Here is a 16822-nt window from a genome sequence, read left to right as displayed (position 1 = left end):
TATGTTTAAGGAACACAAATAATAGTTTAGCTTAGAATAAGTGAGTTTATTGTGTTATTGATGTTAGTAATAATACTCCCTTGTGTATAAGCCTCATGTTTGTTTCACCCATTTATCCATCAATACATTCATAAATCCATGCAACTTAATTCGTCCATCCACCTACCCATCCATCAATCCCTTCATACCCATCCATCAATCCCTTCATACCCATCCATCAATCCCTTCATACCCATCCAACCAATCACCCACCAGTCCAACCATCAATAAATCCATCCTAGCATTATCCACAAATAAATCCATCCATCCATCCAAACATCAATCCATAAATCCATCCAAACATTCATCAATCCATCCAACCAACCAACAAAACCTCCAAGCCCAACTTCCTCTACACATCCTCAACGTCCTCTTTGAGGCTCACACCTGAATGACTGCGGATTAGTACTGAATACTGAATGTAGTTTAATTGTGCTCTCCAAAAGGACCACTTTTGTTCTGCTGCATCAATTTAGTTTTCTTTATTTTTGCCTAGTACTTAGAGATACTGTATCTGCTGTAATACATCTCCCTTACCCCAATACAGTGCATGTCATTGAGTTTGTGGTGCTCACATTGTTGAACATTTTCTGAAGTCTCCTTCTTATGGCCTGTCCACACGGCAGCGTGCGTTGCTTCAACGGAGACGCTTCCCATTCACTTTGAATGGGGTGACGTCACGCTTTGCCGAACTGCATTGTGGTTCCGTCGCGTCGCTTTGCCTCCGTTGCTCGCTTCGAAAGTTGAAAAAAGTTCAACTTTTCAAGCGTCGACGGAAGCGCCAGCCAATCAGATCATATGCCAGTACAAGCTCTGGCCAATCAAACCGTGTGCTTGTGTGTCCAGGGCGGGAGATTAATGTGATTGGTTGTTGGTCGCACGCCAGACAAGCCCACCAGCAAGCTTCAACGCAGGCTGCCGTGTGGACGTACCGTTACTGTCGATATCCAGACTGCACTGCCAACAGTTTTGCCTAACCCTCTTTAAAGTGTTGTTTAAGTTATGGACAGAATTTAAGTAAAAAATATGTATCAACTGAATGTGAAAACCAGCCATACTGCTCCCCGTACTTCACAGGGTTGCGCTGACTGAACCTGAGTTGCTATACAGCCTGTGACTAGGGGTCAGTTTGCTTTGAGTTAACACACCTTCTCTTTCCAGCAAAGAAGTGTCCGGCAGGCAGTGAGGCTGAAACACTGACAGTAAACATCAGTCATAGTTAACATAAAGACGTCTAACTATAAACATCATACATGAAGGTTGTAAGATGGCAGTGTTATTTTTGATCAAGCGAGTTTCAGGAGTTTGATGAATTCTGCGTATTCTGGGCTTGCTGCTACACTGAAAAACTGAAACATTGACTTCAATTAAATTATGTCAACAGATTTCACATAACTGTATTAGGTTAGTTGGAAACAATAGTATTATGTGTAGATACAAATGATTAGGCCCAACGTAATATTATTGCTTTCAAATAACATAATACAGAAATGTAAAATCTGTTGACATGATACATTGAATTAAACTCAACATTCAAAGTTTTTCAGTTTAGTTATCTTTTTTAAGATTGAATGAATTTGGGTTGATTTTGAACTCTCAGTAGACTTTCACTTTTCTTCAAGACAGTGACACAAGGGCAAAGTGAACCTTCTTTCTGAAGTCACATATTGATATTGGTGAAAATAAACTACCTTTGTAATGTTAGTCTGGGCTCCACCACCATTACTAATGTGGCTCGTCACTCCCCTCACTCTTATCTCTTTGATATGACTCGCCCCAAACAGGAAACCAGTAAATGTGGTTCGCAAAGTCTCATACCCTCACACACACAATTAAGACATCAGGAGCCTATCAGATTTGCCGGAGTTGTCAGGGTTACAGTGAGCCACATGTGGACATGTAAAAAGAATTGGAGGAGAATTATGTAACACAACAGGGAGGTTGTGGATTAGTCTATTTAAAGAAACAGATAGGGATTACTCAGCGAAGCACTTTGATGTCACATGAAGGACATTCGTCTGCATTCGTACATCTGGAAGATATATACTGCACATCATTGAGAACTCGTAGAGCAGTTGTATTCCCAGAGGCCTCCAGTACACTTTAATTACAGTACGTCAAGCCTTTCCCGTTAATGTTTTCCAGCAGAGAGCCCACATGAGTAGGTGGCAGCATCTGAATGAATGCTAAGCCAGCGCAGACATTAATAATGTATGTCTGGGCCCCAAGGAGTTCAAGTGGCCCCTGAAGAGACTGTTGGCTCAGCTCATTATAAAGTTGAACAGGGAATCTTTTCCACAAATTAAACAGCAGCATCAAGTGGTGTGACACATAAGGAAGCGAGGAGAAAAACAGTTTGAGAGTTTGCGAGGGTATTCTTGTTGACTAATTGCTTTGATTATGTCAATTTGGATACTTAAATCTTCCTGTGAGAGGTTGCTGAAAGCACTTTGCATGAATGGTCCAACGTCTTATTACATCTTTACAGAGAGAGTGCGTACAAAGAAGTCTTTTCATCCCCCTGTTTCCTAAACTCACTATGGTCGACCTTGCTTTCATGCCTGGCTTCAGTTCAGTTGTTGGGTCAGTGCCTTCTGGGGATGGTATAGCGAGGCGTGTGATGGAGTGGAAGGAGACCAATCCTCTTTCTCTCCGTCATTTATCTGAAGCTGGAAAGAGCTTTAATATAGATATCAATCAATGTTTATTTATACAGCCCAATATCACAAATGTTACATTTGTCTCAGTGGACTTGACAGTTTGTACAGAATATCAGTATGACACCCTCTGTCCTTAGACCCTCACATCGTACAAGGAAACACTTCCATGGAAACCCCCACAGTTTAAAGGGGAACATGGGAGAAACCTCAGGGAGAGCAACAGAGGAGGGATCCCTCTCCCAGGACGGACAGACGTGCAATAGATGACGTGTGTAAAAGATAAAGGTTAAGCTAGGGCTCTGGGGCCTCTGGGTTCTTCTGTACTTTGGATGGACTTTGGAGCGAGACTGGAAGGGGTTACTTTAAAATGCAATCCCTTAATTACTAGTTACATGTAAAGAAGGATTAGATTATCTCAATACCAAATCCAATGCAAATCAATTAAGGCGAATAACATATCAATGTCATTCTTGTACTTACGATACGATAATACTTTATCAGTCAGATAAAGTTTGAAATGCATCACAGCAGCTGTCATGGTTTTGGATTTATGTTTTCATTTTCCACCTTTTATTTTGAAATGTTTTCCTTCTTGTGTCTTGTCTGGTCCTACTTCCTGTGTTTGCCTTCCTGTCGTTAGTGTCTCTAGCCTCATTGTGTTCACCTGTTGCCCTTGTGTTTCTGCCTCCCCTGCCCAGCTGTGTCTTGTCCTGTGATTACCCTTCTGTGTATTTAGTCTGTTTGTAAGTTTGTTCCTGTCTGTCGTGCTCCCCGGTTTTGTTTCTGTTAATTAGTTTCTGGTTTGTTCATGCCTTCGGCTTTTTATAAATAAAGCTCGCTTTTTGTTACCTTACCTTTTTAGTCCTTTTTAAACTGCACTTGGGTCCTATTTTCCCCAAATCTGACAGCAGCTCCATGTGTAACATCTACATAGACAAATATCAAGACACAATACATGAAAAACAAACAACAAACATTAAACATAACATCACTAAGAGAAAACATTTTCAATGACCCTTTAGCGTGCATTTGATCTGGGATGTAGCTCTGTATTTACTGTGAGGATCTACTGATGCACAAAGGAGTGCTACCAGGAGACCCATCGTTCTACCCAACCTGCATATCCCCATCACTTTCTGTTACATTACATTACATGTTACTTGTTAGAAGCTTTTATCCAAAGCAACTTACATACTCAATACCGTGGACAATCCCCACAGGAGCAATTTGTCGTTGTGACATGCTGACTGCAGTGGGGTTTGAACCTGTGACCCCCTGATCCAACACCAACGCACTAGGCCACTGCGCCACACGCCTCACTCTTCTGTCTTCCTTCCTTACACCTACACGCCAGAGGATGCATGGTTCAGTGGGTGCCATCAGTTCCTCCCTCTCCCCATCCTCTCTTCTCACCTCTCTCCCTCTCCCCAGATTTTCCAGACCCCTGCCGCACTAAGCTGAGCTTAAGAGTCAGCTGAGTTGATCAAAGACCGTAGCCATGTAGTGGCTAACAAGAGGAGAGAGTTCCCAACGACACAGGACCTCCCAGGGGATCCACCACCATAGAGCTACTGTAACTAGAAAGGACTGGGAGGGACACGGCTGATAATACACTCTGCTGGAGTGAAGGTTAGGTGTGCCGGCCGATGGTTCCCTGGGGTAATGTTCTTGGAAGTTGAGCTTGGTATTGCTTTCTCTCCCCAGAGTCAGAATTAAAATGTAGTGTTCGGTTATTATGCTCCAAATATCTGGGATAAACTCCCAGAAACCTGCAACTCTTACTATTTTTAAATTCAGGCTGAAGACTTGCTTTTAATTGAGCTATTCATATCTTACACTGCACTTGTGCTCTGTGTTATTCTATATGAGCTTGGTTTATTTTATTGTTCTTCTCTTTGCTTCTTAATGACTGTTTTTAATGGCCATTTTATTATGTGTTTCCACTGCACTATTTCCTAATGCTCTTAATGTTTTCATGTTTGCAAAGAACTTTGAATTGCCTTGTGTTTAAAGGTGCTATATAAATAAACTTGCCTTCCCTTCCCTTGGTCCCATGGTACATTTTGCCGCCTTGCTCTAGTGATTTTCTATCTGCAGAGAGAGCCATTACCTAGCATCCCCCCCATTGAGGGGAAGTCCCAGGTTTTGTTCCCACCACTCTCCGCCCTATCACCTCACCCCCACCCCCTCCTCCTCCTCCATGCACCTTCATCATCAACCTCTTCCAGTTTCCTCTGCATGATCAAGCCCCCTTTCTCTACTCTAATGAGACGTAGCAGGCTCTCCCTCCCATTTCTTCCTTTGCCCTTCATGACCCTTTCCCTTTCTTTTCCTTCATATCTGTGTGGAAGTAGTTAAATTCTTAGTCTTCATTTAAACAGTACAGTGTTTATATGGGCGTTCCTAAAATGCAGTCTGATGTGGCAGTGAAAGCACCGGGGGAAAGTCAAAGAAAGTCGATTGCAGAATGTTATTAAGTATTGTGGTCAATTGAAGTTCAACAGGTGACTTGCTTTTACTGATTCAATCTATCAGCTCTATATGTTTTAGTCGCATTCAAATAAAGGTCCAATTACTGTTGGTTTTTTATGGAGATGACTTCATATGGAGCCATGAGATATTGATTACATCCCCAGAAAAGCCACAAAGTGCTACTTAAAATCCAGTGACCCTGGACCGATCAATCACAGTACTATAACAAATACAGACAGAAATCCCCGCTCATATTCTTACCTACAGGTTGTTAAAAGTCAACAATCAAGCAACCTCATACCTGCATTTCTCTTGTCTGTGGATGAATACCCACGCTAACCCGGGCAGAGGTGGAAGGAGTACTTTAACTTAGTTAGTAAAATGAGCAATACCAAATTGTAAAAGTATACTCTGTTATTAGTAAAAGTCCTAGACCTGAAAATCTAACTTAAAGGCCCGGACACACCAAGCCGATTTCGGCCGTCGATAGATGTCTGGCCGTCAATGAGCGTCCTGTCGCCCTACTCAGATTGGTGTGCCCGGCACTGTCGTGTCTTTTTGGCCGTTCCGAGACCTTCAGAGGCTGTCGGCAAAATAAATCACTCTGATTGGCTGTTCAGCTTAGCGAATCAGTGCATGAGAAGCGAAACGGAAGTGAGGTACACAAACAAACTATTAGGCACACACAGACGGCTATTATCTTTCATTTTCTTCTCACCTGGACGCAGTGTTGTGGTCAAGGCACCAATTCAGGAGTCCAAGTCACTCTCGAGTCCCAACTTTTCGAGTCCAAGTCTGAGTCACCCAAGGAGGGTCCGAGTCGAGTCTGAGTCATCATTACCTTTGTTCGAGTCCGAGTCCAAGTCCGATTCACCCAAGAAGAGGATGGGTCATGACCGAAAGAACGAGATCGCGGATACAAGCGGTCGAGATGGGTTTTCTCCGCAGGGTGGATGACATCTCCCTCGGGTGAGAAGTTCAGTCATCCGGGAGGGACTCTGAGTTGAACCGCTCCTCCTTCGCGTCGAAAGGAGCCAGTTGAGGTGGTTCGGGCACCTAGTTAGGATGCCACCTGGGCGCCTCCCTAGGGAAGTGTTCCAGGCACGCCCAGCTGGAAGGAGACCGAGGGGTAGACCTAGGACCAGGTGGAGGGATTATATATCTTCGCTGGCATGGGAGCGCCTTGGGACCCTCCAGTCAGAGCTGGTTGATGTGGCCAGGGAAAGGAATGTTTGGGGCTCTCAGCTGGAACTGATACCTCCGCGACCCGACCACGGATAAGCGGAAGAAGATGGAGATGGACTAATATTAATATTATTATTTTTTTTTTTTTTATTATTGTAAATGACCTTTAATATGTTTAACTACATTTAAAATGAGTTACCTTTTAGAGAAGTGATTATATTTGTATGCCAATATTTTCTTATGGTAAAGTTTTCGTTTTGCACTTTTATTTTGTTAGTAATAAGATCGGGACTCTTATTTTGAAGGAACTTTTACCGGAGCAGTGTAAACACACAAATAGATTAACATATACTAAATAGTTGCATTCGATTTTTAGCACCTGGCTGATAAGGGCAAAACTTGTTATGTTGGAAATTATTGTATAAAAGCAAGGGTGAGCAATAAACAGATATCATCAGTTAGAGAGTCTGACCATCATTCAGCCGGAGACGCTACAATTATTATAGTGAATGTTTAAATTATATCAAATAAAAACATGTTGGATTATAATTACTGATGCATGGAATGTGGCAGCAGCAGTACTTTAAGGTTGCCAGCCACAATGCTTAAATTGTTTCTTTCTGCTTCAGAGAGCTGAAGTTTGTATATATCACGCAGTCTGTCTTCCGGTTGCCTCTTTTGAATGACGAATACACACTACCGCCAGCCGGCTGATGAGGAGAGTTATTGCCACTCACGCATGCGCAGTGCATACGTGCTACTTGGCCGTCGGCTGAAGTCCCCCATTGGTCGATTTTGACGAATGAAATCTCTTTATAACCGCTAGAGCCAAGGGAATAGAGGGAAAGTTCGACAAACACGTTACCAAATAAGGAGTGAGAGTGATGCATAGCCAAAACCGGAAGCTGCATACACTCTGGTGGCTACCGTTAGCAGCTAACTTTTTTTCTCCGATTTTTACATAAAAATGGAATTATGGATTATAGATAATTTTTTCAAAGCAACAGACACATTATTAACCTATGGATCAACAGATTCAGCGGCGTGTTTTCTCGTTTTAATGCCATTGAACACGTCTTTTGATCAGATTGACAGCTACGGTGAGACGATCTCCCGTAAAAGCTCCGTAAAGGTACGTGTTGTGATGTCTGTGTTTTCTTCCCCTGTCACGAGTTCAGATCACTCAGTGATGATACTATACTATATAATCTGTGGAGTCTCAGATTTAATCGGATATATTGTATGTGCAGTTACGATAAGTAATAAGAGTATCTTTATCTTGAGTTCTGTGCCAAAGTGAGTTTGCATGTTTTCGCTCAGGGGTCATTTCGACGCTTCTTATGAGACTTATGATATGGTTCATATCTTCAGTTAGCTGAGATCCTTCCCGTTAATCTGGTGCTATGCATTAATAGTTTCATAAATGTTAGCCCTGAGTCACAGTCTCGAAAAAAAACGTTGGGGGGCCCCAGGGCTTAACAGGTTTAAGGACACCAGACAAACCCCCCCCCCTGCCTGAAACACCTCCATTGGACTCTATTGTTTACTTCCATAAGATAATGACATCTCTATGTAACACTCTAACCAATCAGAGCAGACTGGGCTCTGGTTTCAGACAGAGGGTGAAAGAGGTGCTGCAGCACAGGCAGTATGAGAAAAATAAAGAGCTTTTTGAACATTAAAACATGGAGACATGTCCCAGTAGAGACACTAAATACAAGTAGGCCTACTCTTTCACATTGAAAAAAAGGTGTGGTTTTTGTTTATTTAAAGAGCTTACATGGGGTTGGGAGGGGTACCTGAACAATTTAATCCCTTACAATTACTAGTAAAAAAAAATCATTAGTGACCTAATCTACGTATCACAATATAAAAGTAATATTATGTAATCGTTGTGTCCCTGGGCAAGAAACTTCACCCCAAATTGCTCTGCTCAGGACTGCTCAGAGTATCGAATGTATGTAAGTCAATAAAAAAACGGATGGGGTTTCTTTTATTCCATTATGTGGACTGTAACAATGTTATGATTGAACTGAATTCGACTCTTAATGAGAATTTCTTTTTTCCTTAGCCCATTCTCTCTATTTCTTCTCTATCTTCTCCAGGTCTCCTGCTCTTTATCCGCTACACAAACTCCATTATGCAGCCTATGCTTTGTCCCTTTATTCTACCGTCATTTCCTTCCTGCCCTCCACCTCTTGGCACTTTATTACTCGCCTCCTCTTGTACCAAACGCTCGCTGGAACCAAATGTCTGGCACCTGCATGTTAGGGCTCTCTCCGGTTCCTTGAATTCCTCAAAGCACTGTTCTGATCAGGAAGTCAGGTACGTAAAGGGGAGAGGAGAAGGGGGAAATAACTGAAGGGGGAACAGTGCGCATTTATCTGAACCTGGAAAGAGCTCTGTTGTTGTTACAGGTTAAGCTAAGGCTCTCAAAAAAAATGACTGCTTTTAACGGGCGCCCTCATTTTGCTCTGGAGTGGGGCCTCTGATTTTCTCTGGAGCTGTACAGCTTCCTCTGGTCGGCCCTCATGAAGAGACGTTTGATGAAAGCAAGGTTGGGAAGGTTACTTTAGAAATGTTTTCTGTTACAATAACTAGTTGAATGTAGAAAATATAATCAGTAACCTAAAATGAGTATCAAAATATAAAAGTAATGTAACCTGACTTCCTCAATATCCAATGTAACGCAATTCATCTAAGATCAAATAAATATCAATACGGGTTTTTTTCACTTAAGTGTATGATGTGAAACAGAGCAATGTGACCTTAGATAATAGGAAACCAAGTTTAAGGTTTCTTCTTATTGAACCACATTGGCGAACAATAAACCACGGCTCTCTGGAGAAGAGTTTAAAGTTGGAGAAGTCTTGCTTCAATTTAATTTGGCACCGCAAGATTAAAAGCTACACAAGCATCGACCCGACCGTGGATGAATAAAGAGAACTGGACCTGATGCGATCCACCATCGTTGTTGCTGTCATGACCAGCGTTTTCGAGGAAAGGGCGTTGGAAAGAACATTGGTTCACAATTTTGAGCCAACTGCTTACTGAAAGAGCACCGGTAATGAACTTGACTGGAACTGATTTCCAACGAAGACGTCTCTTCTGGTTGTTACGTTGAAGCAGTAGCGTGGCGTGGGGAAAAAATTAGGGGAAGCCAATAATACGTCCTTTCTTTTGGGTTGGGGGGGTGTGGTGGTCAATGTAATAACCTAACCAGATGAGTGATTACAGCACCCGGTATCATTTTACACACATTTGTATCATACAGATGCAGGACTTACACACGCCTGTTATCTGACCGACAGGTCCGCACGCACTCTCCAGCCGAAACTCTAATAAGCATTCATTCACAAACTAAATCAGGAGACCTTTAACGTTTTACGTCCGGTTCGCTCCTTTGTTCCTCGCTGTACACAGCTCCAGTTTGGGCATTGGCCTGTCATCAGATTGTATTTGTTGTTGCTGCTGCAGCGGAAGTTTAGTACAATTATTTTTGATTAAATACTCCAAATCTCCACCCTCCATAATTACACTTGCTTCAGTTGCTTGCTACTTTCTAACGGCGGTTAGAGTGGTGCAGTGACTCTATCTATCTATTGATTAGATTTATGATTCGAAAACTATAAAAGTAGGGTAGACATGTGGATATTATCCGACTGAACAAAACGTGCATTTATCTAACAGGTTCGTTTTCCACTGACCTTATTTCGATCTATTTTCCAAAATCCTATGGAGAAATCCCATTGCTTTTTTGTCGAGGGAAACCGAGCGCAGCTTACTTCCGGGTTTTAGGACGCGTCACTGCACCACTAAATTGAGGCGATTTGATTGGATTGTGAGGCAAGGGAAGCCAGCCGCCTCTGGCTTCCCTTGGCATGGGTTATGGCTAGAAAGGATCCGTCTTGTGTAAAACTCTCGCGAGAGTTTGACTGAATGTCACGTGGCTGAATGTTTACGTTTGGCAGGCTGCCTTTCAGTTACGATCGTTAACATCAGTTGGCCACAGCAAATGATGGTGAGAAGCTAAACTATCTATTAATTATGTCAATTACAGGGAGTGTGATTGTTGAAATAGGGTGTTAGCGGTCTTGCTGGTGTTCAGAGAAGAATGACAACACTGTAGATCACCAACACTATGGTTTATTTTTTATTCACAGGCAAGTCAACGTTGTCGCAGTAAAAGTCCCAAGATAGCTCCTGGTGCAATAAAATGTTCCCTTGCAGTGTTTTACTATTTAGTCTGATGTTTCTCTATTAATATTGCTGCTGCATTAATGTGTATGTTGCATCATGTTACTGCTGTAGATGTGTTTCCGAGCCGCTCCGATTACAACGAGAGTTACAACGAGAACGTGACGTCATATTTACACTAGACGGATCCTTTCTAGCCATAACCCTTGGCATGGCCATGACCAATCACAGGTTGGCAGGGGCATGACGTGAGCCTCATCTGATTGGTCAATCCCTCCATTTTTTTTCACCAAGGGAAGCCAATTTCGGCTGGCCTCCTCTCGCAACAGAGAGTGCAATCTACTGTTTCACCATAACTTCTAGAGGGGCGCTGTTTCACTCTTTGTAAAATACTCAATGAGAATGGGGGAGAGACGGGCCGGCAGCAACACACAACAAAGAATTTCCGAAACTAAACAAAGTGTTTTTATTTATTTATTAAAATTATAATTAAAATCCGAAAAAACAGGGGAAGCCTGGCTTCCCTTGGCCTCCAGGAGAAAACACCACTGCGTTGAAGGCAGACCAGGCAATGCTTGGCATGCTGCTTTACAGAGGAGAGAGGGGGGGGGGGGGATGAAGGTTGGCTCAGGATAGATGTTAGCATGAGGACACAGGACGTAGCTTAAATGGGATTGTTTTTAGGTATTTGACAAACGTGCATAAGTTGGTGGATTACTTTGGAAGTGAACGAGAGAGACAGGGGGGGAGTTACTCTTTACGAGACAGCAGGTACATGACACATTTTTGGAATAGCAGCCAATAAAAAGGTGGCAAAGAGTGTGAGAAGAGTTTTGTAGACACTAGTATCTAAACAGTGGGATAACTGCTCCCAGTCAATGTGAACACCTTGCCTCTTGCAGAGTTGAGACGCCTTACATTTATCCACAAGTTGAATTTCTTGTTTTGCTGAATGAACTGTATTTGGACCAAGTTGCATTGGGATTTTGCATGCGTCAAATTATGTGAAAACAATCAATTTCTTTGGATTAATTGTATTTTTTTTAATATTTTAACATCACGTTTCATATTCAATCTTCAAAAGACATGTTCTTTGAATGTAAATGAGTAGGCAGAACGCATAAAATAGCATCAAAATAGAGCTTGTTTATCTAAAGAAATCCCGGGGTTGAATCGTCTCCGCCCCCCTCCCCCCCCCCCCCCCCCCTACAGTTGTACAGTTGTTACCTACCTCTCTCCTGTAAGGTGAAAAGTCCAAATCAATCAAGAGGAGGAAGTGAATTTTCTTTAGCGCTATACCTCGGTAAAGTTATAAGGTAGCCTGTTTGTTGAATCAGCGGAGGAGGAGGGGGAAGATGTAGAGTGTGTGGGGGTAGAGGAGGGGGTCAGGGTTCAGTGTTTGGTTTAGGCCAGATGGCAAATGGCGTCTGTAGCCTCTGGTCTGTGTGCTGCGCAGCGAGGGCTGGCAGGAATGCTCCTCTTGTCTTTGCCTTCTCTCAGTGAGTGGAGCCTCAGAACAAGACTGCTGTATAACCGTGGATTAAGCCCCACATTCCCTCTTTAATCTCTCTATAGTCACCCTCAGCTGGGCACCCTCGGGCCCTATGCTGCTCTACCTCCCATTGGATGTCTGTTGATGTTGGCCATACAGTATACACACACACACACACTCACACACACACATTGGCGGTCACTTGAGGCGAGTATGACTGTCCTCTCATCCTCATTGAACTCCCCTCATCACTGTGCTAATTGTGTGCTGGTATTCTAGGACAACATACACAAAGGCCAGGCTTGGGAAGTAACAGATTACATGTAAAGGGAATCAAGATACAAAAAAGGCAACTGTATTCCCTTACAGTGACATCAAAAAAGAGGAAATTTTCGTTTTTCGTTAAGAGTCCGTTGTTGGGACTACATGTACAGTCATATCAATCCGCAGAAAGAAGTGTGGTTACTTTAACATCAGCTGTTGACACGTTTTTATATTTGTGGACAGCAAAAAACGTTTGTTGATGAATTGATGGCTAAACTATCACCAGTAAAGGAAAGAGAACGCCGGGAAAGATACTTTTTTTTTCTTAGCAAAAGCAATAGGATCATTATTCAATTCAATACTGTGAGTCATGTTGTTGGTTTATATAGTGTGTAGCCATGCAATAAGCTTCCCATCAGGATTCTGATAACCCCGTCGTGTTATTTTTTCACTAATGACCGCCTCCCTGACTTGTATGTCCCTATAATCTATAGATCTGGCTTCCTCCATCATCTCACTGCACCTCAGCTGTGGTCCCAGGCCCAGGCCGGCACGGCTCTGATCCCGGCCTATAGGAGAATAAGAGGACAGTTCATGGCGGAGCTGAAGTCATCGGCCAGGCATCCATCAGAACAAGCAGCCAAACAATGGAGCTCTCTGTCACGCTAACACAAGGTTGGTTTTAGACCAGAGGACGGACAGCAGCAATGGGACTGACAGCTACAGTTTGATTTGTTCTGTCAAACATCACAGTCCTCAAGAGGGACCGCCTGATTGATTAATATCTTGTCAAGTTGATCAATTTGTCATATTGAAACAGTGTTTTCTTGGGCCAAAAACACACAATCCCTGTCAAAATACCGCCCTCAGCACAGGTTGATAGCCAGTGGTGGAAGAAGTACTCATACTCATACTTGATCAAAGTCACTCAATATTCGTTATGGCCATTTTATCATTTCTCTGGATTATAATTAGTAATCTATAAACGTGTACATCATTTTCATTTGCAGCTGTTAAAGGCGGATTTAACTTTACTGACTATTTGTACGGACAGGTATCTAGAAGGGCCCCATTAAGCACATTTCCAGGTTCATGTTAGTATGTAGTGTCTCTACTGGGACATGTCTCCGTGCTTTAATGTTCAGAAAGCTCTTTATTGTTCTCATACTGCCTGTGCTGCAGCACCTCTTTTCACCCTATGTCTGAAACCAGAGCCCAGCCTGCTCTGATTGGTTAGCTGGCCGGCTCTGTTGTGATTGGTCAACCGCTTAGAGATGTCCCGCCCCTTAGCCTATCACGTACAATGTGTTGGAGCGATAGCCAATAGAAGTAAGACTGTTACATAGTGATGTCAATATGCTCCAGAAGTAAACAAAGGAGACAAATGGAGGCATTTCAGGCAGGGTGGGGGGAGTGTGTGGGAGAAAAACTCCCTTTTGAGAGAACACATGGATTGTAGCCTTTGCAGACCATTTACATGCACACAAACCTATAACACACTACAGGAAAGGGAAAACCTCAAACTGCATAATAGGGCCTCTTCAAATACAGTACTTTCTTACTTAAATGTACTTTCCGACACACACAAACACACACATCTCCCAGAGTGCTGAGCAATAGTTTACAGAGTTAAGTGAAAGCCAGTGAAAGAAAACATTGGACAATAAAAAGTTTCCTTTGGATGTTCCGCCGGTAGCCGGAGGTTTTCAGAGGGATGGAGGTCATGTCGGTCTGCTTCGCCTGCTGTTTTATTCTCTTCTCTCCGGAGTCACAGTCACAGTTAATCTCAGCTCCGCAACCCGCTGAGCCTGACCCCAACCTGCCACCTCCGTCTCCATGCACACCCCATCCCCATGGCAACAAGGACGACACACACACACACACACAGGCCTATAGCAATGCACTTACACAATGTCTTATGTTTAAAAAAGGAGAAATAAAGATAATGTTAACGTATAAGTATTGAAATGTGGTGCGGCTTTAGGCAGAACAGTGAGAGACAGCTGTACCAATCACGGAGCTCTGTTGTCTACTGTACTCTCACCCCACCCCACCCCCCACACACACACACACAAACACACACACACACACACACACACACACACACACACACACACACACACACACACACACACACACATACACACTTTTTTTCCTACTCTCTTGCAGAGAAACAATGGCCAAATCCATAGGCCACCAGTACACAAAAAAACAAAGCGGCCTGTGTGTGTTTCTCTCTCTCTCTCTTCCAATCAAACACGAGTAAGAAGATACAAAGAACGCACTGACAGAGCACCACACACACACCTACAACACACAAACACACACACACACAGACACCAAGAACACACACACACACAATGCACCAAAGAGGGGTCCTGTTCATGAATCCTGCGCTGTAGGAGGTTGGGAGTTGCATGACAGCTGAGTCCATCTGCCCTTCACATTAATCACACGACACGCTCAATAAAAGTAAAATTGGCTATTCTCTGAAGGTAAATCCACATGGGACGACTTGTTGCAAATTCTTTAACAGGATGCCTCTATGTGTGTGTTTAAATACGCACACTCACAGTTCATGTATGAGCGTGTTGGTGGATGAGTGGGTGTAGATTTGCATTGCATGTGTTTCAGAGTTAAAGGCTCTGCGTCAGCTCGCACTGCAGTGTTTGAACAGAGTTGAAAGAATGTTTCGCTAAACCTTTGAATCACACTGACGCAGTGTGTTCATATGTCGGCAGCAGAGGGGTCCTCTGTACTGCCCTCTGAAAGACTCGTATTACTATTTCAGGCTTATTATATCGGCTACCCTAATTGCACCCCAGATTTGTGTGTGTGTGTGCTCCAGATGGCTTGTCTGTGTCGGAATGACTTCATCCACATGCTAAACCTACACAGACATCTCTTCACAACACTCAAACGTCATAGCAACCTACGCAATAACCAACAAACAATGTGATGTGAAGCTCTTAGTGAAGAAGCTACAGAAACATATCAACCAAATCTGTAGCTCTTTAAAGCGGCAACATTACACTCATTTTCGTATCAGTATGTTTTGCCTCTCCTGTGACATGTCTCCATGCTTTAATGTTCAAAAAGCTCTTTATTGTTCTCATACTGTCGTTGCTGCAGCACCTCTTTTCACCCTCTGTCTGAAACCAGAGCCCAGTCTGCTCTGATTGGTTAGCTGGCCAGCTCTGTTGTGATTGGTCAACAGCTTGATGTCCCGCCCCTTAGCCTATCACGTACAATGTGTTGGAGGAGCGCTAGCCAATAGAAGCCTGAGTGTTACATTGTGATGTCACTATGTTCCTGAAGTAAACACAGGAGTCCAATGGAGGCGTTTCAGGCAGGGGGGGGGGGAGTGTAAAAAAAGTAAATAAGAAAACATAAAATGTGATGTTTTTGAGTACATTTCCATTATTCAAATGTAATGATCTCCACAGTCCGATCTCTGTGGAGTTGTTTGAGAATGAGAGAACTGTGTATATTTTGTGAAGAGAGCAAAAATCTAATTGTAATGAATTCCCAGGAGCAACGTCCACAGAGAAAACAGAAACGTCAGTATGGAGATAAACTTCAAACTCAGACAAGTTCGTTTTCCCAAGCAGGCGCTGAGATTTTTAATGCGACAGAGCTGGAGGAAAGTGCTGAGCTTCAGGAGAACAATGAGCACTTGGCCTTTGAATTATTCAGGTTGAAATCAAATCACAGCAGGACGTCCCGAAATCCTGAAGTTCACTACCTGAGGATTTCTCAGAAGTGAATTTGTTATGGTTTGTTAAAGAAGCAGTGAGTGAGGCGGATTACTGAACAGTGTTCCCACCCTGACACCCAGTGGGGAGTTGGAGTACTGCAGTGAAAACAGACTTGTGGTGTAATGGATTACATTGAACAGGATTACATCATCAGGATGCAAAAAAAAGGCAACTGTATTCCTGTAAAGTTAAAAGAAGACAGATTACTGTTGCATTTTCCAAAATTGGAGATTACTAGCAGGACTACCATGTTAGTAAAAACCAGAGTGTTTGTTGTGAAGGATCAGATGTTATCTCTTCTCTGTTCTGTAGGATAATACTTTAAGTGTGAATACTTCTACTGCCTGAATCTACTTTATGGTTTTCACTTTCTTTAGTTCATTTGTTCTGTTTACTCTACAGTAATGATTATAGTAACATAGATGGATGACTTGAATAGATTTTTTACAATATTTTATACAATTAGATGTTCCTGTTTTTATCACTAACAATTAAACGTCAGGGCATTTTAATGTACTTTGTCAATGTGGATCCACCCACATCATATCATACAAGCATCTCACATGTTTTAATATGTCCAAAGACTAGTTAATAGTGAAAGTTAAATGAATGTATTTGAGTATATTTACCTTTGAAATGTAGTGGTGGATGTGTGAAGTAGCATAACATGGAAATATTCAAGTAAAGTACAATTATGTCGAGATAGAAGTTAGTAACAGTAATTGGGGCTTTGCATCAGAAAATAATATACAACA

The sequence above is a fragment of the Notothenia rossii genome, assembly GCF_949606895.1.
Source record: "Notothenia rossii genome assembly, chromosome: 5".
In the NCBI taxonomy this organism is placed as follows: Eukaryota; Metazoa; Chordata; class Actinopteri; order Perciformes; family Nototheniidae; genus Notothenia; species Notothenia rossii.
This window is presented reverse-complemented; position numbering follows the sequence as displayed.